General features: G+C 46.0%; 1 protein-coding gene across 8 annotated transcripts in view; it reads left to right on the forward strand.

The window, feature by feature from the left end:
* map2 (microtubule-associated protein 2) overlaps nt 1–21,440 on the forward strand; it is a 76,619-nt gene that overhangs the window by 16,633 nt on the left and 38,546 nt on the right. For 7 of the 8 annotated variants that reach the window (XM_048978944.1, XM_048978946.1, XM_048978947.1 and 4 more), the window contains exons 2-3: nt 8,572–8,638; nt 17,537–17,682. The gene's annotated coding sequence lies outside the window, so the exon portion shown is untranslated. The remainder of the gene's footprint in view (nt 1–8,571; nt 8,639–17,536; nt 17,683–21,440) is intronic. The other variant, XM_048978945.1, reaches the window with a different exon arrangement.

Raw genomic sequence — 21,440 nt, forward strand, 5'->3', positions numbered from 1 at the left:
CCGCTGCACCGGTAACTGCATCAGCCGTAAAATAATGGATGCATTGATAGGTGGGTGGATGAACTGCGATGTTAATGTTTATAACGAAAAAGTCAAACCAGCCAAATAGTTGGTATTTCCGTGAGGGGAAGCCAAAGCCTGGTTGGCCTGATGTTGTAGAGCAGCTCGACAGTGAAGGACAGAGTCTGATCAGAGCCATGCAGTAGATCCGGGATGAGGGTTTCCGAGAAGTTTGACATCCACCAAGAAGGTTCATGAAATAGTTAAATGATCAAGCCCCCTGTCCACACCCCCACGGTGTAGATATCCAATGAACCAGACACTTCCCACTGTGTCCCACTGTTGCAGAAAGAGTATTTTCTGTTTGGTGAACGCTTCATTCTATTGGGTATGACCCTCCCTGCAGTTAATGTGCAACATTAAATGGAAAGTGTATCAGCCTGTTTTGAACTGGTTGCTGGTTCCTTTGTATTAGTGTGCAATGTGGCAAGTTTTCGAATGTGACGAGGTGCATTTTCTCCTTATACTGGGCAAACATCCTCCTCTTCCTGGATTTTGGGCCGCTACGTGTAGGTCCCTGTCCCTCTTCTCATACCCATTAATGTCTGCTGCTCACCACAACACCCCCCCCTCTCCTCTGCTTGTCCCCTTATTGTACCCACTGCTGATTCGGGCATGTCTCCTTTTTTAATTAAGTCCTAATCTATCTGAATTATCCCGAACCTTAATGCGTCTCTCAGTTATTAGTCACCTCACCTCTCTGCACTGATGACTGAACACAGATAATGATTAAGCATGTCAGTTAATGAACAGGTCGCTACCATTGTCCTTCTAATACACAAGCCGAGTCTCCGCAGGACTGAAGTCTCAACGCCGAACCGCCTCCATCACTAAACCTCACAATGCCAGCCTCCTGCTTTAATTCAATGAACGCATTGTGGGCAACACGATCATTATATTAGCACGCCTCTCTAGATATGTATATGTGATTGTCAGTATATTCGCTTATTGGTAGATATTAGAGCTGTAACGGTATTTGTATCCATTATATGCTGTTTGCTACAACATTTTTGGTTCAGTACACATTTATTGACATAACGTAAATTCACAAGTATATGTTCAACATGGAAAACGTTATGGTGAGTGTGGCAGTGAGTTGGTTATGGATAATGTTGATCAGTCATTATTGGTTGTTTGTAAACATTTCAGTTTCCCAGTAAAATGGACCTGAAGCAGCACTTGGAGAGAGTGATGAGACCAAGGCCGTCTGTCGGCTCTGTTATATCAAACTCGGATATGTTCTCATACTCATTTGAGACGACATCATCGGAGTGTTTGTACGACCGCAGCGAGGCAAAAACCGCTTCTGCAAGTTCGTCTCCCTGTGGCATGTAAGGCGCTGTTGCCAGGGAATTCAAACTCGGCAGTAAAATAATTATGGCTGCAGGGGTGTTTATCGGTACAGATATGCAATCGTGTTCTGTAGTAGAGAACAGGACATTTAAATGGAATGTAGTTCATTATCATTGTTATGATGCTATGTATTTTTTTAAAACTTTATTTACATATTTATTTTTACGATGTGCAAATAAGTTCCTCTTAGCTTTTGTTATTCAGACGCATTGCCTTTGGTTTACAGCTGTAATTAATTAGACACCTGAAGCACGTAGTGATATGGACATTATTGTTTTTGTTGTGTTTCTGTTTAATAATAAATAATTTCAAAACATGTACTGTTTTCCCCACTGTACCGAAATTGCACAGAGCTATGAACCCAAAACCGAGGTTTATGCTGAACCATGAATTATGTAATACCTTACATCTGACTGAGGCAAAGACGGAATAAGGAATGAGGTTTTTTTTTGTAGTTTGTAGTTTTTTTGTAGGTTGTAAGATTGTAAGATTCGGCATCTGAACTTCTTTTCTTGGCGTTTTAGGTTTTAGTCAGGTGCAGTCGGAGCAGCGCCTCCTGCAGTTGCTGAGTAGGGCAACACTGAAGGATTTGTCAAAATCGGCTGTAATGCTGTTTGGGCTCCCTGTGCGCAGTGACTCCTGGTCACATTCTGCCAGTGAGCATGATTTAATGAGGATTACGTCGTTTGTTTACACTGCAATACATGAGCCTGCATATCCATTCGCACCTGTTAAATGCAGCAACTCAAGTCTTCCTCCCCCACAAAGATGAAATGCCCACCGGGCTCAATCTTGAGGCCATAGATCTGAGCGGAGGACTGCATTGGGGTGGATCGATGCTTGTCAGACTGGGACTTCATTACCGTACTTTTACCGCTGTTCTGTGTGGGGGGGCTGGAGTAATACCCATGGATTCCCAGGTCATAAAATATTTACTGTTCCCAGGTCAGGCCTGTTTGACAGTTCCACATGACTCAAAATTTCCTCTAGTTTGCTTTTGCTGAATAGCTATATATTATAATTAACTGCGCTGTAGAGGTTCACATTGGTCTTGATATGTTTTGTGACTGATGAAGATGTGAGCGAAATCCTCATATCGAGCTGGTCCTGTTAGATAGCACGGAGACCATGCGATCTAACGGAGGAATGCGATTTTGAGAAGGAAATCTTTCTGCTTAATGCAGAAGGGAGAAGGTTCTCATGCGAGGAACCTCGATGCTCGCTGCAGCTTGATTAGTCACAGAAAACAAAGGCCTACGTTCACACTGCAGGCCTTAATGCTCAATTCTGATTTTCTGCTCAGATCAGATTTTTTGTCTGCCTGTTCACATTACTATTTTTAATGTGGGTAATATCAGATTTCAGTGTGACCGGTTCACCGTACTGAACTGGCCCACATCCGCACAAAACAACAAAGACATAATGAAGCGCATGCGCTAAGACGACACTTTATTGATTCGAAAACTGCCCGGTTACGATATGAGCCTTCCAGTTTTGCCTGAACAGATTTATCTCCTAAAATACTTATTAAATCCAGCACCTCACTGTCCCACCACTGGCCAGCTTCTGCACTCTCCTCCATGTTTGGCACTCTGACCGAGACATATGGTGACCTCCGCCTGCGCAGAATTGTGACGAACGTCGATCGAGAGTGACAAAGCCGCATGAATTCCGAGTCCGCTGTTCAGACTGAGGTCGCATTGCAAAAAATCAGACCTGCATCCCATTTATGGCCACATACTGAAGTGGCCCAAGTCGGAATTGAAAAAAATCGGATCCCATGTGACTTTGTGCTGTTCACATCGTCATGAAAAAATGCGATCTGAGTCACATGTGAGCGAAAAAAAATCGGATTTGGGCCGCATTCGTCCTGCAGTGTGAAAGTAGCCTAAGTAACAGTAACTGGTACTAAGTCAGAGGATGCCACAGACAGACGCTCTGGAGAGAACTTCACACCTCAAATTCTCAGACTGGTCACTGGTCAAGTCGCATTTCTCTCAGACTATAGGACTGCGGATTAATCAAATTTTCAGTTATGATTTTAGCTTCCAGCGCTTATCAAAACAAAATCATCAAGATAAAACAATTATTGTGCCACGTGTCGTTTTGCAGTGAAGCTCTCGATTTGTCTTACGTCACAAATTCTGCTCCCCAGTTTTATGATTTTTGAATTAAAAATATGAAGTTATCAAATGTAAATTTACATGAAATTTAGTAAAGTAACATTTTAGTAATGTAACTTGCATTTTTTTCCCCTCTCTTTGAAATTATGATTAGGACAAAATTTTGTGGAATCCCACCATCTATATGTATGTTGTAAGGACAAGAAAGAACAAATGGTGTGATTTAGCAGTTTTAGTGAACCTGACCCTGGTTTGGATGGGGGCAGGAACCGGAGCAAAGTGGGTTGGGTAAGGAATTGTTTTTTCAGGAGTAATGGCAACTAATAAGGAGAAACACTGCTGGAATGGCAAACATGTAAAATAAAAAAAAATCAATATTGGGAAGAACCAGTTGTTTTGTAGCTTGGAGGTGATCACTGCTATTTTATTGAGCTCAAATCTGTCAGCGATCCAGGAAGAACCTCAAAACATACTCTGCTGTCTGCAGGGCTGTCTGTGAGGAGATCCCTCAAGTACCAGAAATATCACAGCTAATCCCTGCACTACAAAATGATGTCATCTAGATAGGCCAAAGTGTAAACAACAACATGGCGAAGAGTATGGTCTACACCAATATGAACTGAGTCTCTTATTCAAAGCAGGTTCAAATACAATCAAGCCATTCCAAAATCACTGACATCCAGCAAGGCAACAAACCTTCAATTTTGATTAATAGCTATATTCTCTCTAGTCATTAACCCAGCTAGGTGCTGTGAGGCTCCTTGATTATCGATGTCTTAACCAATAAATCTTATCCAATTTCTCCCCGGCAGTTTTGGTGTACTTGGATAGACAGTTTAGGCAAGACCTAATTGCACCCAGAGGAGATTGTCTGGGGCCTATGTTACAATGTGAAGAATCTGTGCACAGGTTTTCTTTATTTTGTTTACTGTGCTGTTTCCCTGGGGAAAGCTAGGCATCACTGGGGGCTAGAAATCACGAATCTAAAGTGATTAATAGTATATATGCAATCCCCATTTTCCTGGATCACCCCCTCCAGTGAATGGATTCTTGACTGTCAGCGTCTGATGTTTTCAGCTTGATTTCTAGATGGGCATGGGCCCTTTTTAACAGGGTGTTCTGTGCCCTACAGGAAAGACCTGGAGAAGCAGGACACCTCCTGACAGGGTCTGAAGGTCTGTCCTTTGCTTAGTGTACAGGACAGAGCAGTGTGCACACTGTCCCATGTGTCATCCTCTAATTGCTGTCCTCAGGCAGTTTCACACCCTTGAAAATGATAGGCCGTGCCACTCCCCTCTCACGAAATGTCATTGGGCGATGGAACGGTTTAAATGTAGGTGAGATTATATAATGAGATTTTTTATTATAACATACAGCACTGTGCAAAAGTCAAAGGAAATGTTTAAAGCTATTTATCTTGGCAGTAAGTGTATATTTGCTTAGGAGAAAAAACACAATTTAACATAAGAACATATGCAAATTATAGTGGGTGCCTTGCACCTACAGTGCCTGGTCCCTAATTACCATTAACACAATAAAAAGTAACAAGTTAAAAAGTTACTAATATCTTGTTTAATGGCTAGATGAACGTGGCTTCAGTTCCCAAACCTCTCCTCAGGGGCACCTCAGCCAATCTGTGTATTCATTAAATTTCACCACCAGCTCTCTTAATCAGTGAACTTAATTAGTTAAATTGAGGTATTGGTTAGCCAAACAAGGTGTGCTGACGGGTAAGATAAAAAATACATGGGTGTGTTGGATGATTGCCGCAAATGCTGAGGTCACTTCAGGAGAGGTGTTAGAATGGCTCAGCTGATACTTTGAGAGGCCTAATCTCACCAAGATGAACAGCATTTATGCATCATTATACATTTTCTTTGACTGTCTAAGATATTTCTGTAGCACTGTAAAGTAATGCCCCCCTCCTCATTTTCTAGGCAGGTCTTATAAAGAAAATGATGAAATATAAACCGGCCTATCAGAATGGAGAGCGATGGGTTGCAATAGTGGGCGGGACCAGGGGCACAAAGACACACCCACACCTGGGTTCACATACTGCCAACAACAGTCTAACAAAAATGAAAAACTAAAAGATAAATTCGTTTTAGCAGCTTTTAAGGCAGTTAATGTAATCTGCAGTTTAGGCTTGAAGATCTGCAACATTCTGTGAATGTCTTAGTGTTTCCATCCATTCATCTTAATACATCAGTTCTGGGGGTTTCGAAACTTAAAAATAGAACAGTCCATATGGAGTGAAGTGGTACAATGAATTACCAAGGTGTAAATGCACATTTCATGTCTTAATCTTTGATTGCCTAGCAGTGTACTACACATGCAGTGTGCTTGCAGTTGAACACACGTTCTGAATTATAGGGGACGGTGCATTCTGAGAACACAAGCTTTTTTTGTCTCTATCTATGCTGACATTTTGCGGCACATAATAATTATGAAACGATTTTCCTTCTACGGCTGATGTAATGCGTCACCTAATGCATTCAGCCGCTGCTAATTTTCTAGGGGCTTCTGGATTTAAAACATGGTGAAATGGCAGTAGGTGGTGGTAAATTACAGGCTACGTCCGTGCGTTTGCTGTAAGGATGTGGGCTGCGTTTGCAGGGCGTGGACCTGCTGTGAGGCGGGAGCAGAAAGATTAGCAGGCTAGTTTCTTTAACGCAGGCGGAGCTGAAGGGACCGCCCAGCGAATCAGAGATGACTCCTTCCCCTGTGTCACACAGGCCCCTCCCACCCCCTTGGACTACTACTGACCTGCACTAATCAGCATTTCCCGTCCAGAGAGGGCCAGGTTCAGTGTGCGACCTGCTGTGGGTCTACGTGATCCGTTGTGTATCATGACCTTTCCGTGAAGCCCCGATCGGCGACTTGCTGGAATGATAATTCCTCAGTTTTCATGCTTTCGTTCTGGATTCTTCCGCGTCTTATTTAGCGGCACGGCCACCGGACCGAAGCCCCTTCGGCTGTGACATCTCCACTCGGGTTCACTTCCGCTCCGACCTGTTCTGACCGCGTGAGTCAGTTCTCCCACATGCGTTCACCCACGCTCTCATACATTTACAGTCACTCACGGCAGCCTACGCACGCGCACACCTACGCTCGGAAAACCGGGAAGCGGTGTCCATGGAGACACAGGCTAGCCTGCTCTTCGCCATGGTGCACAGCCATGTCATGATTTGATTAATAATCACAGCAGTGCTCCTCTACACCTGAGAAATAAATGACAAATCAGTAAAAATGTGGAGCGGTGGTGCTCGTTGTGCAAGAATGACCCCAGAACGTCAACCCAGGCTTCCTTGCCTCACTACGATAAAGCCGAAACAGGACACTAATGTGTGACATCCCGTGGAAAACATCAAGTTTACTGAAGCTGCATTGGGTGAGCAGCTATTAAAGATGGAAGACTGGAAGAAATGCGCAGTCTGCAGAATGTTCAGATTGTAGAAGCGGCTGTTAGAATTTTAATGTGACAGCGATTCCTTCAAAAGTGAGCAGCATTGTTTGATTTAGGTTCAATGGTAATCCATAAAGAATCACCATGTAGACGACGAGCTGTATAGTCAACTATTACCCTTTCTGAAGCTCCTACTGTAAGGTATTTGTTCATTTGGTTGAACCTCTACTTCCAGTAATTATTTGGCAAAATGATGCACCAGAGGCCTGACAGGGTCACAGCTGTCATCGGGTTTCTTCTAAGCAAAATCTGACTGAAATCTTGCTGTTAGTTGACCATATACTTGAGGCATGTGAAGTTGATGGTAGCAGAAGGACTGCAGGGAGATTAAAGGTACATTCAGAGTAGTTTTCCAGGGATTTGTGAGCCCCAGGTTCCTTCATGAGCATGAAGCTCCTTCATAAGCCTGAAGTTCCTTTCTGATCTTGAAGCTCTTTTATAAGCATGAAGCTCATTCATAACCCTGAAGCTCATTCATAAGCATGAAGTTCATTCATAAGCATGCAGTTCCTTGCTGATCTTGAAGCTCCTTGCTGATCTCGAACCCCTTTGTGAGCCTCAAGCTCCTTCCTGGGCCTCAATCTTCTTCGCGAGCCTCAGGCTCTTTGTTAGTATTACGTTCCGTTCTTAGTGAAACCCCGGTTCTGTGGTGGATTTCTGGTTGTCTCACTGCCATGTTGTACGAGGTGGAGCGGCGCCTCCCACCGCACAGGGAGTGAAGAAGGTCAGTGTCAGCAGTTCTCCGCAGTGCTGCTCAGTGGTGCTCCTGCATGCTAATATGCTGAGAAAGGCGGCGTGAGAAAGCCCCCCCCCCCACTGACAGCTGTTGTTGCAAACTCGCATATTGGGTCGGAGTCTCACCCATACAACATACAAGGTTTAGTGGAAGGTGTTACTGGAGGCGTGGTGCAGGTCTGGGGGGCAGTGGGAAGTCCTGGCTTGTCCCCGTCAGCTGGTGTCACGTGGCCCAAACCCGGTAATCCTGCCGCCCCTCACTGCTCCTGAAAGGGCCGAGGGAGTCAGAAGGACAAAGAAAAAGAGAGCATGTCATCTACCCCCGATTTTTCCTAGAAAACTGTACAGCAGTTGGGCCTCCGGCTTCTAGAAATTTCCCTACGCCGATTCCTCCTCGCTCGACCTGCACCGTCTCTCTCTCTCTTTCATTGAATTCTGTCCTAGAGGGTTTCTTCTGTTGCCTCCCTCATTATTATATTGCCCCCTCGTGTGTGTGTGTGTGTGTGTGTGTGTGTGTGTGTGTGTGTGTGGGTGTGTGGGTGTGTGTGTGTGTGTGTGTGTGTGTGTGTGTGTGTGTGTGTGTGTGTGTGTGCGCGCGCACAGGCACACAGAGCCCCTCCCCCTCCCTGGGCTGCACCAGACGCTGGGGTCTGAAGGTGCCGCCTCGCTCGATGGCAGTGCCACTGTCTGCCATGACTGAGCGCCTTCACTGAAGCAGCCCCCCTCCCCCCCCCCCCCCCTTGCCACTCCCACCAGACCTCTGCAGATGACAGCCGTTCGTTTCCTTGTCCTCACCCGCCCTCTCTCTCTCTCTCTCTCTCTCTCTCGTTGCAGGTGTCTGGACCAATTCTCCCTGTTTCTAAGCGGATTCTCTCTCAGCTCCCGTGCCCCCCATCTCCAGGTAGGGCTCCCGCCGGCCTCTCTGCCTTCCGTCTGCTCTGGCTGTGGATCTGCTGCCTCTTTCCTGCCTCGCTAGCTTATTTCTGTTTTTTTTTTTTTCTTTTCACACCATCCCCCCAGCCTTTCTCCCTCTTGCCTATTTATCTCTGTTGCCATTGTGGTGGAGCTTTGGCTACTGGCTTACTGGATCAGCTGTGGCACATGCCACCCCTCTCCTGCCACTGGCGGTCCTGTCCTGTGTGTGTGAATGTGCGCGTCTTTGTTCATGAAGGGCTGTCACCGAGAGACACGAAGCAGAAAGCTTAGCTGGCTGTGCCCTGCCAGGCTTTGGCAGGTAATCGGTTGATTGATGCCTCTCACTTGGGGTCCTGAGGTCTCCTGGGGGCGTCTTTGACGTGCCTGATGGGGCTTCCGCAGCCCTCCGGCATCCGTACTAGGGGGTTTTCAGGGAGTGTCTAGACAGCATTGATTATTCAGCTGGCATAACTGTTCGCCAGCCATCACAGCTGCACAGGAACCTCAGAGACGGCTTGTGTCTGTGGGCGTGTCTCTCTGTCTGCTTCCCCCCAATTTTCTGGAAGAGTCAGTTGCCCAGCTTCAGCTGTGATTTTGCCGGGCTGCATAACTGTGATTCTGTCGAGTCTGACACCATCCCTGTGCTGAGCTGTGGTGGAGGTGTTAGAAAGGGGTGGGGGGGTGGGCTGTCCTGGGATGTGTCTCCATGCAGATCCTTCAGCGAGCTCCTCTCCACCCGGGCTGCTTGCCCTCCCCGAACCTCGAGACAGCCGTGCATATGGGTCACGGTATTGTGCTAAATGCCAGTCAGATCTCGGCTGAAAGCCTTTTAATTTACAAGTAGGCCTTTTATTAGGGGAGGAAATGGTTGCGTTCAATACCAGACCAGCCCATCTCCCTGTTGACATGATTAGACCTTCGCTCTGGCAGCTGTCTGGCACTGTGCCTCACACCGCTTCCACACCACCCCTCTGGGCAGAAGCTTAAAATGTCGGTTCTGTGTTTCCCGTGTTAGGCGGTGGAAAAGGACCAGTGGTATGCAGGAAAGCCCATGGTACAGGTACAGCAAATCGGGAGACTGGGACAAAGGGAACCGGGCTTGTTATTTCAGATTCCCTAAGGACGCCGCCCATTCTCACGGCTTGTGTCCCTGTGCCTGGCGTTGAAGGGGGTGAATGATGCTCAGCTCAAAATGGGAACAGTGGTTAAGGCAGGAAAAAGGCAGGGCACTTGTCTGGTTACCAAACAGCTACCAAGCCACCATCCCACAAAGGGGCAATTGTTGTACCCTTACATGAACTGTGGGGCTGAACTTCCTGTAAATGTCTCCTCATATAAAAAAGACAGTGTGTGAGTCACCCTGATGTGAAAAATATAAAGTGTAGTATTGTGACTGATGCAGTGCTGTAGGGATTTCGTGACCTGATAAACATCTCGGTATTTCTCGCTTGCGTGGCCAGCTGGAATGGACAGCGGTCGGTGGGAACCATCGTATACCCCGGTCACGGAGGGGCCAAAGGGGGCAGGGCTGTGTGGAGGCAGACCACCACCATGCTGTTCATAGACAGCTGGGGACTCCATGGTAACTATCGACGTGCCAACCCAAGGCTATAAGCATCGCATCACAGGCTGATGGCCCTTCAGCGATGCTTCCTCCTGGTTCCCTGCTGACATCGAAGAACTAGGTTTGTTTTGTGATGCAGAAGGTAACGGGTTTGGACGGCGTTACCCAAGCTAATGGGATCTCGAGTACAAAACCATGCAGAGAATGAGGGGAGGTGATTCAACACCAACACCAAGGCAGGTGCATCATGAGTGTGAAACAATGCAGTCTGACGCTGTGACCACAGGATTGCCTCCTTTGGAGGTTCATGTCTTTTCTGTATGCTGCCTTACATTTTAAAAATGCTGGATTACCGGCACACGTATCATTATCAGTCAAGGCGTTTTACAGTTGCTGGCCTGCAATGGTGTTATTAATGCCATTGCGGTATATTACTACAAAATAATGTGTGAACTGGAATAATTATAATTATTCAACAAATTGGCTGTTGAACACATCAAAGTGTTTGATTTAAACAGTGAGTTTAATTCAAGTAAAAACATTTCGTTGGTGCTGGGAATTTGAACTCTCCTGGTAGGGATTACATGGTAACACTTTCTATGAATGCCATATCTATAAGAATCTAGGAGCACATTCATAACACATTATAAACATGGCTATAAATATTTATAAAAAGGCGCAACACATTATAGCCATGTTTATTATGCATTATGACTGCCTTAGAAGCTCTCATCTATAATGCACTATAGATACCTTCATAATGCAGTACAAAGCATCCTTAATTCGTATTATGAAGTATTATAATCAATGCTATAATGCCTTATAACTGTAAATACTGTAGAAGATGCTATAATGCTTTATTAATTCATAGACCAACAATTAAAATGCATTATGACAGTATTTATAATGCATAATAGATGACAGCTTTAAGTAAAGTGTTACCAATTAAACCAACTAATCGGGATTAAAATCCAGTTCATGGTTAGTGCTGGAATTAGGGTTTGGTTTGGGTTGGGGATCTCGTTTGGCATGTCTACAGTGGTAGGACAGCCGGTCACTCGTGACACCATGAGTTACTTCCCAGTATTCGCTCTCTCTCCTTCTCCCATGTGCCTCCCATCTCCTGGCGCAATTAGTGTTCTGTCCGACCGGTTCGCTGTTTAGCTGCTTTTGTGTAACTAATAGGACTCTACAGAGAGTCACTAGTGCTCTTACGTCTTACATTTAGAAAAAAGTGTAGGAGGAGAGATAATGGGTGGAGGTGTGCATGCCCTTCAGACGTGGGAGCAGGGTACATGTCCCCTGGATTTGAGTCTATTGTGCCCCAAAGCATCTTCATAGTTTGGGCAGTGTGTGTCTAGGGGGGGGCTGGGGGGGCTATATGGTCTTTGGTCCCTACTTCCCTCTTCACTGACTTTCCCCTCAGCCAGTTACAGGGACCTTCTGTTGTCAGACTGGGTCCTTCTACCCTGCTGGTGTTTCCCCGCAATGCCTCTACAGCCTCCAGGGGGCGCTATTCAGCTCTCTGTTTAATCACTTCTGTTTTCCTCGCTTTCACTCAGATAAGCGTCTGGCCTTGAGGAACTCAATGAAATATTTGGACAGCAACCTTCTAGCTCGAGTTCTGCGCCTGCATCAGGGCTTTCTGATCCCTTGAAGGACTTATTTCCATGCCCCAGTGAATGAGCTTAAACTTAAAAATGAGCAAAAATTATTATTTTCTTTGTACCTCAGTTACATTAATAAATACCTTTTTTGCGTCTCATTATTTCAACATTAGAATTTTTGATTGACTCTGTCTAATATTGCCAGTGCCGGTGGTGAAACCTGCCAGGGCTTATTGGCAGAGTAACGTCACATCGTTTTTTATTCTGTGGAAAACAGAAGATCGATCTGCTGGCAAGATTTCTAACTTTTGGGCATCGCAATACCCCTCTCTGTAATATTTTAGGCATATTGCTAATCTACTTATCGATTTGTGGCTTACATAAATGGCCATATAGTACTGAAATGCCAGGAGCCAGACAGATTTTTCTGGATGTAAATACGTTGGTTTGCCCGTTTTATAAAGTCCTGCTTGTCATTATTTCTTTCAAAGAAATGTTTCAATAGGTTGACCAAAAATATCAGTCAATTTCACCCTCATTGGTCAATTTCTGTTTTCTAGAGTTGTCTGGAGTTCTATTTTCATGGAATCCTACATAACCCCCATTAAACTAGGTGCCAAAATAGCTGGAGATTTATAACCACGGTGTGGAAATATACGCCTGGCCCCCCACTCATTAGGTCATGGGGTACCCCAGTAGCCATATCTAAAAAAATATTTAAAATAATGATTTTATATTTTTATGTCTTTCTTTGGTATCAAAATAAATTCTGGGTTATTAATCCTAACCTGAATGTTCTGTTTTTTACCTGCCAATATCAACTTACATGCCAGGATATGGAATTTTATCCTTAGAGTAATTGCTGACATGAATGACTGAATTGGTCTGTCTGAATGCTGTCTTGAGCAAAGATCATTAAAAGCATTTCCGGTCCAGAGTCTGACCTGTTTGGCAGAGCTGTAGACCAGGGTTCCTCAGAAATTCCAATGTAAGCTGAAGATTGAATTATCCTCTCTGGGGAACTTCAGTTTTAAATGCATTCTTCTCCGAACCTTGACGACTAAATCAATGGCTCAGTGATCATGTGTAGGGAAATAGAAGCTCTACAGCAGAGTCATTTAATCTGTAGGACCTACATTAGGAAGGTCTATATATAAATGTAGCAGAGTGTTCTGGAGAGAGGCTTGTGGTCTCTTCTAAGTTTTGGATCTTTACTCAAGGTTTTAAGCAAAATCCATTCCGACTGTGTAATGACCACAAGCCAGTAAAACAGTCCATATTTGCACGCCCCACCCCTACAGAAGGTTTGTCGGTGTGAGGTTCTGGCATAATGTATGTGTGTGTGTGTGTGTGGGGGGGGGGAGGGGGGGGCAATTGGGGGCTCAGCAATGTCATCAATATGGCTTGTCCCTGCTGCCAAACATGTCCAGTCATTGAGTTTTGGAAGCTGAATGTATGTGAGACCATACCTACCTCTCTGGTGCATTAAACATGAGCTTACAGGCCTGCTGGGAGATTAGGGCGACTCCACAGGGGTAGGGGGCTGAATTATGGATGTGCTCCTGTCCAGTACCTTCAAGCGAACTTCCTCTATAAAAAAATTTATAAATTACCGGCCCCTGGGGTTCTTGTATGGACAGCATTGGCAGCTGCCCCCATCTCAGGTGGCGTGTAGCACTATGTTGGAATGGCCTGGGAGGGGCCGGAATACTGGTCCCACTGAAAGTGGGAGTGAAGGGACGTTTGGTGCGAATGAAGTGGTGTTAGGGATCCATAACTGTCCTTCACCATCTCAACGTCCAAGGTGGGGAGGTCTTTGGAAGCTACAGGAGATGTACCCTCTATTAAGAATAAAGCTGATATTTATGTACAGTACTGTGTAGAAGTCTTAGACGGTCACAGAAAATTGTTTAAATCTTCTTGTTGGTATAGAACTATGATATTATGTCTGTCAAACTATGTTGGCCCTTAATCATTTCAAAATCTCTCCTAAGGTCACGCCAGTATTTGCACCATCCAGCACAGCCATGTAATTTTTGACTCGACTACTAGCTCATATGGGTAATCAATGTCTGAGGGAATTTTTAAAACTAGTTTCATTAATGAATTAGGTGAGCTGGTGGTGAAATTTAACAAAGACATGGAATGGCTGGGGTGCCCCTGAGACGTTGGGGAACGTAAGACATTCCTGTTAGATTTTGTTGTTTTACTCATAATTTGCATATGTTGTGTTACTAAATGGTGTTTTTTTGGTCTCAGAAAATATACACTTAGTACCCAGATAAATAGCTTCAAACATGTCCTATGACTGCCTAAGACTTTTGCACAGGTAATGTATGTAAGTCAGTAGCCAAATGCATTGCTGACTCTCTCAGATAATCTTGGCTGAGCTCTCTTGGCGAGCGGGCGCCTGCAGGCCTGCCAGATTTGTGCGTCTGCTCTGTTCTGAAAAGTGATGGCTGCCCCCTCGCTGGGGTGACCTTTTGTCTTACAGAAGTGGGGGCGAGGGGGTCTGCCTCTGGCTGCCTGTCTTGTCTCGCCATTAATGTCTGGAAGAATCCGGCTGCGGTTTGAGTGCACAAGCACCATCACCCTGAGTCTGCTTCGCACTAAGCCATGTTTTCCATGTAGAAAATGCTATCACACAGAATATGTATTTGCACCAGTTGAAATATGTTTTATAACCAATTATTGTTTCTGAACAGTTTTTCCTATGAAAATTCCTACGTGAATTTAGCATGTTAGCATGCTTCCACTTTTCACCTGGTTCTGCTACATTTCCAAACTGTGTTAGAGAGCAGTCATGCCACTCTCTTAATGAGCTGTGTGTTACAGCGCTCTCAGTAGGAGCTTTGTGTTACGGAGCTCTCAGCAGTAGATGTGTGTTACGGGGCTCTCAGCAGTAGATGTGTGTTACAGGGCTCTCAGCAGTAGATGTGTGTTACAGGGTTCTCAGTAGGAGCTGTGTGTTACAGGGCTTTGGGTAGGAGCTGTGTGTTACGGGGTTGTCAGTAGGAGCTGTGTGTTACAGGGCTTTGGGTAGGAGCTGTGTGTTACAGGGCTCTCAGCATTAACTGTGTGTTATGGGGCTCTCAGTAGGAGCTGCGTATTACGGGGCTCTCAGTAGGAGCTGTGTGTTATGGGGCTCTCAGTAGGAGCTGTGTGTTACGGGGCTCTCAGTAGGAGCTGTGTGTTACGGGGCTGTCAGTAGGAGCTGCGTGTTACGGGGCTCTCAGTAGGAGCTGCGTATTACGGGGCTCTCAGTAGGAGCTGTGTGTTACGAGGCTGTCAGTAGGAGCTGTGTGTTACGGGGCTGTCAGTAGGAGCTGTGTGTTACGGGGCTCTCAGTAGGAGCTGTGTGTTACGGGGCTCTCAGTAGGAGCTGTGTGTTATGGGGCTCTCAGTAAGAGCTGTGTGTTACGGGGCTGTCGGTAGGAGCTGTGTGTTACATGACTCTCAGCAGTAGCTGTGTGTCACTGGGCTCTTAGTTTGTGTCAGAAGGCATTTTAACTGACTGCATTTCATCAGATTTCACTCAACAAATTGCACCTGCCACTAAACAGGACACAGGAGACCTATGTGCTTCATTACAGGATGTTAACACTGAGAAGGGGGGGCGTGGCCACCATTATCTAGCAGGGTTCAGATGATCAGGGTTGGCCAGATTCCTTTGTGCCTCATTCTCACAGTGTATAAATGTACAAATTAGCTTTTTGTTTTCTCTCCTGCCAAATGTTTTGACTGATACCGATAACTGACAAAATTTTGCCTAATATTGCCGAAACCGATAACCAACTAACCTCTGAGCTGCACAAACTTGCAGTGAACCTGTTGCTGATTACTTTTTTAAGACATTATCGATGTGTGTAGCAGCCACATCATGTAACATGAGCCGTGAAACAATCAGTGAAGCAGCATTGATTTGGGAAACTGTAGCCAGGTTTCTAAGTGGTGAGTAAGTCAATAAAATCCCTCGTCCTCCAATCAGGGCCCGTTGACAGCCATGTGGTGTCCTAGGCCAGCTGGGATGCTTGGGCTGATTGTTAGTGATGTTCCTAAGTCGGTGCCCCCTCAGAAGTTGGTGTCCCAGGCGGCTGCCTATTTCACTTAATGGGTTGACCAGCTTTATTATGAAAAATAGCTAATTTTCCCGGGCAGTAATAACAACCATGACTGACACATCAGACCTTCTGCGGCAGCACAGGCGGACCTGGGCCCAACCAAATGAAACTCAGGCCCATTCAGTATTCGAAGCAATTGATACAGTACAATAAAACGATTGTGTCTTACAGGTATGTGTGTGCATGGTTAGATCAATCAGAGGAAAACTGCTTGTGTGCTATTGAGAAGAAAATTGATTTTTCTTCCTCTCTTTTCATTTGGTCTTAATAATGCCATGGGTCATTAAAAAGCTGTTAAAAATTCGTGCTTGAGTCTGTAGTGTGTTTTGTCGCCAAGAGAATTGCTGAACTGGACTATCTGATTTTCTGCCGGCCCATCCACGCTATGATATCTGGGTCCGCTATCGCATTGGACCAATGGCGATGCCATGATTTTTATTGAACATCGGCTAATAGCGATTTGATAATTGTACCGTGCATCTCTGCTTACTGTTCCCGCTGTGGCCTCTAACTGCTGGAAAGAAGGACCACAGATCTTTTTTAGTCCCATCATCATGGCAGGGGGATCTGTCAAGACCAGGAAAGGATTTTGTTTCCAGAAACAAATGGTTTCATACAAAATTTGACGATGAAAATTTCATACTAAATTTTGCATTGAAAATACAAAGGAAATCATGAGCTAACTGCATGTTTTATGTTGTTGTTTTATCTGTAGTGGCTGTGTATGTTTCCAGTTGGGTCCGTGTATCACCACCTCTGAGTGGATGTTTGCCTTCTGCCTGCGGTCACAGTGACACTTCAACGCTGATCCTAATTCCTGTGGTAGCCAGATATTACCAGAGCCTCTGTTCTGACGGAGCTTTAGCCATACGTGCATTGGTATGGCTGTAGATCTCCGCGTTAGTAGATGGTACTGCTGTAACTACACTGATTGTGGAGCAAACCTCTGGGTGTGTAAGGACTGACCTGCAGTTGCTGTGTGATCCCATGTCCAGCCTCCTGCAGAGTGAGATGTTGGCTGACCTATTGATGGTGGCATTTTAGGGTCGCACAACAAGTTCTGTCTGCCACGTTCGCTCAAGTCATGATCTGAAGTGCAGCCCATGCAGATAAATGTTTCCTTAACGACTCGTGGAGGAGTTGGCATGGTCTGTGTCAGCATGCTCTGTGCATGATGTGGATTTGAATGATTTGTATAATTCAGACTTGCAGATAGAGCGGCTCATGGAAGTTTTACTTACACAAAAATGTTCAAAGGGCAGAACGACAAATGACTGGTTCAGAGGGTTCACCAATCAGAGGTGGGCCCCAGCAACTAGAGGAGGTGGAACCGACCAATCTGATGTCTGCAGTCTGATTGGTTATCTCTTTGAACCAATCATTTTTTGGTCAGCCATCATCTGGAACATTTTTGTGTAAGCAAAACTCCCACAAGCAGTGGGCTAGCATGATGCAGCAGCATTCCTACTGTAAAATACATAGAACCACAGGTCCAGAATGATTTCTGCTTTACTGACTAAGGCTGAAACCTGCCTATGGTGGATGTGAGAGCATGATCGTCACAGTTGCCTCTCTTGCTTGCTCTCTTACAGGTGTGAATTGGAGGCTATCTTCAGCTCGTTCACCTCTGTGCCCGGAATCCTCCAGAAGTATCAGGACTCACTGCTAAGCACCAGGAGCCCCGCCCACGTCAGGTGACGCTACGCGCCCAGTGACCCTGTCTGCAGATCTGAATAGTGTACGTGCTGGGGAGTCAGCCTTAAGATTAATTGCACATGTGGGTGAATAGCGTATCGATTCTTTTATAGATCTGGTTTGTTTAATTTATTTTGTTTAAAAACGATGCTTTTAAATGCAGCTTTGTAGACCTAAAATGTTTGTCTCGCTCGGTAACGTGGGCCAGCTTGACACCGGAAGTCTCTTGGGATTTCAAGATTTGGTAATGAGGCATTTTTTTAACCAATTATTTTGCTATATAGTCGAAAACTTTGTAAAAGCATTTGCATGTTCCCACTTCACTGATACATCTTTTCCAAAGCAGTCCGGTCCAATGGCGGTTCAGTAATAAACTGCTGATTTAGTGTTTAGCCATTTTACATGGCAGATAGACAAAAGCCCTTTATTCCTATAAAAACATGGTGGCCAGCTAACACCACTCAACTGTGCTACCATTCGGTTTTGACTGCTCAAAACTGGTCATTTTATAACTGTACAAGCCAGCAATATATTCCTCATCTCAACAAACTTCACACTTTACAAGGTAACACGAGTCCTCTTGGTTGTGATGTCACCACTCCAGGGCAGATCAGCGAACCTGACTACAATTCTTGAAAGATAACCGGTTTGCTGACGGCCGTAGTGGCTGAAAGCTGTACTTGTTAGATGCTGACTGGCTCAGCGTCCGTGTAGGACTGGGCCAGGTATGCGACGGCCATCCAGCTTTCCTTAAGAGTGACATGAGGTTCATCCACTGCAGCAGGCTACTAATTGGCCCGTGTGACCTTTGCACTGTACAGTGGCACATACAGGGAGACAGTGATGGTGAAATGCCCAAGGAGCTGAGTCACCGTGGCCTGCAGTTCATACTTGGGTCTTTGGCAAACGCGGGACCCACCCCATCTCTATTCACAGCAACCCCCCCACCCCCATCAGTTCATTTCAGCTCTGGGCAGGAGTAAGGACAGCAGGGCACCCCCATGTCACAGTACCATGAGTCAGAGAGCCCCAGGACAGGCTGAGTCCCCCCTTTCCTCAGACGGACTGGCCTGCTGATGGTGGCTTTTTGGAAGCAGGAGAGTGTGTTGGGGGGGGGGGGGGGGGGCAGCAGACTGTGCAGAGATCCAAGCCTCAAAGCGTTGGCTGCTAATCATAAAGCTAAAAACAGACGGTTCAGTGGAATCAAATGGCCAGCAGGTACGCTGATGCGCACGGCAGGGGAGGGGGGGGGGGCTGGTGTGGCCTCCTCCGGGGGGGTGTACCCCGTGCGGTAGCAGGGCGGAGCCTTTCGACTGGAACGAGTGAGAATCACTGGTTATGTGGGTGTGGGGGTGGGGGGGGGGATGGAGCTACTGCTGGAGCAGAAGTTGAGTCAAACATGAAAGCCAGAGTTCCGTATGAATTAAAGCGAGCAGCTTGGCGTCGGCCTCGGCCCTCTGCTATTATTACTCATGAAGTAAATCTCTCTGAAATGCAGCTTCCATACGTCCCCACATATATACAGTATGTGGCAGAGCGATTTCTCCAGCTGCTCTGTTTCAGATTTTTCGGAAGTTATGTATGGTTGCATTGCACTTGATTATGATGCAGACCTTTGACTTCACCTCCAAACTCTTACATGCGACCAGAGTCGTGCCCCATTCCTGGTCAGGGAGACTAACCAGGCAGCGTCAATGGCTGTTCCCATTGTCCCCTTTTGGGAAAGTCCTTGCTCCCTGTCAGAAAGGCTGCACTCACTGGCTTGTAGGGTGCAGCTTCGTGTCGCAGTACTTGAGCTGCGTCTCACAGCTTACATTTCACAGCAGTGCCCTTCTGCAAGTCGCTATTTCAGAGCCACGGCAACCATAATCAAATCAAATAATGTCAAATCACTTTTATTGTCACATTACTAGAACGAGTGAACTAGTGAGCGAAAGTCTTGGGTCCTGAGTTTTCTGTGGGTGGGAGCAGTTAGGGTTAGACCAGTGTGTGTGTGTGTGTGTGTGGGTGTGTGTGTGTGGGTGTGTGTGTGTGGGTGTGTGTGTGTGTGTGTGTGTGTGTGTGTGTGGGTGTGTGTGTGTGTGTGGGTGTGTGTGTGTGTGTGTGTGTGTGTGTGTGTGGGTGTGTGTGGGTGTGTGTGTGTGTGTGGGTGTGTGTGTGTGTGTGTGTGTGTGTGGGTGTGTGTGTGTGTGTGTGTGTGTGTGTGTGTGTGGGTGTGTGTGTGTGTGTGTGTGTGTGTGTGTGTGTGTGTGTGTGTGTGGGTCAGAAATACATTGTGGGAACCAAATGTGGGGACCCACAATGTGGTCAAAACCTGCTATTTTCACATCGTGGGGACCACTCTTACGGTGAAGGGAAACTCAATTTTATAAAAAATCTAAAAATACCAAAAGTCTTGTATTTTGATTGGTTACTTATAGTTAAGGTTAGGGCTGGGTAGGGATTAAGGTTATTGGGATTAGGGTCATCATAAAGGTAGGAATATAGACGTGTGTGTGCGTGTGTGTGTGTGTGTGCGTGTGTGTGTGTGTATCATTTCACTTTATATGCCACTGTAAGATATACTATAGCTGTTACAGAATATGCAATGTGTTCCTTACATACTGATCATTCTGGGAGGAATGACCTTGGTCTGCATGTAGGAAGTGGGTAGAAGCTCTACAATGTGGGTCAGCACCGAGGTGCTGCTGCTGGTGGGTTCTCCTCCAGGGCAGGTGAACCCCTGGGGAAAGGGCTTCAGCTGGAGCTTTGTGGTTGTTGGTAAGCTGCTGTGCTTGGGTCAGGATGGCAATGATGGGAAATCCTCCCAAACTCGTCACAGTGAGCATTTTCTCATCTTCTAGCTCAGTGTTTCCCAGCCCGGTCCTTGGGGACCCTCAGCCGGTCCACGTTTTTGCTTCCACCCAGCTCCCTGTCAGACAGTCCACATTTTTGCTCTGTCTGTGGGTCCCCCAGGACCGGATTGGGAAACACTGTTCTAGCTTGTGCTAATTTTCCACCCATCCCAGTGATAGACTCTCCATTAGCTGGATTAATTATTACATCACAGTGTATACTGAGCAGTAAGGAATTATTGGAGATAAAGGGTATATCCCAACAGTCCATGATTCCATCCTGTGACGTCCACCGCTTCTAAAAATATTTTATTATACAATACAGGCATGCTTTTCCTTTTAAGTTGAATGAATTAATCAATGGGGGCGGCATGGTGGTGCAGTGGTTAGCACTGTTGCCTCACGCCTCTGGGACCCGGGTTCGAGTCTCTGCCTGGGTCACATGCGTGTGGAGTTTGCATGTTCTCCCCATGTCGTCGTGGGGTTTCCTCTGGGTACTCTGGTTTCCCCCCACAGTCCAAAGACATGCTGAGGCTAATTGGACTTGCTAAATTGCCCGTAGGTGTGCATGTGTGAGTGAATGGTGTGTGAGTGTCCCCTGCAATGGGCTGGCCCCCCATCCTGGGTTGTTCCCTGCCTTGTGCCCATTGCTTCTGGGATAGGATCCGGACCCCCCCGTGACCCAGTAGGATAAGCAGTTTGGAAAATGGATGGACTCAATCAATGAATCAATAACATGTAGCTAAGATTATAAGCTGATAGATGATGCTTCCACAGCTCAGTTTTACCAAACTTTTAGTAGTACTGCTGTTTTCGTCACTTTTTAACTTAAGGTCAGTCTCCTTCCTGATTGATTCTTACGAACATTGTCATTTAAATCAGCTCTAGATGTTCCTCTCTTAACCTGCAGGTCATTTCTGATGAATGAGTTTATGTTAATGTAGATGCTTAAATTCTGTTCTCTTCT

Source organism: Brienomyrus brachyistius, chromosome 16, assembly GCF_023856365.1.
Source record: "Brienomyrus brachyistius isolate T26 chromosome 16, BBRACH_0.4, whole genome shotgun sequence".
Classification (NCBI taxonomy): Eukaryota; Metazoa; Chordata; class Actinopteri; order Osteoglossiformes; family Mormyridae; genus Brienomyrus; species Brienomyrus brachyistius.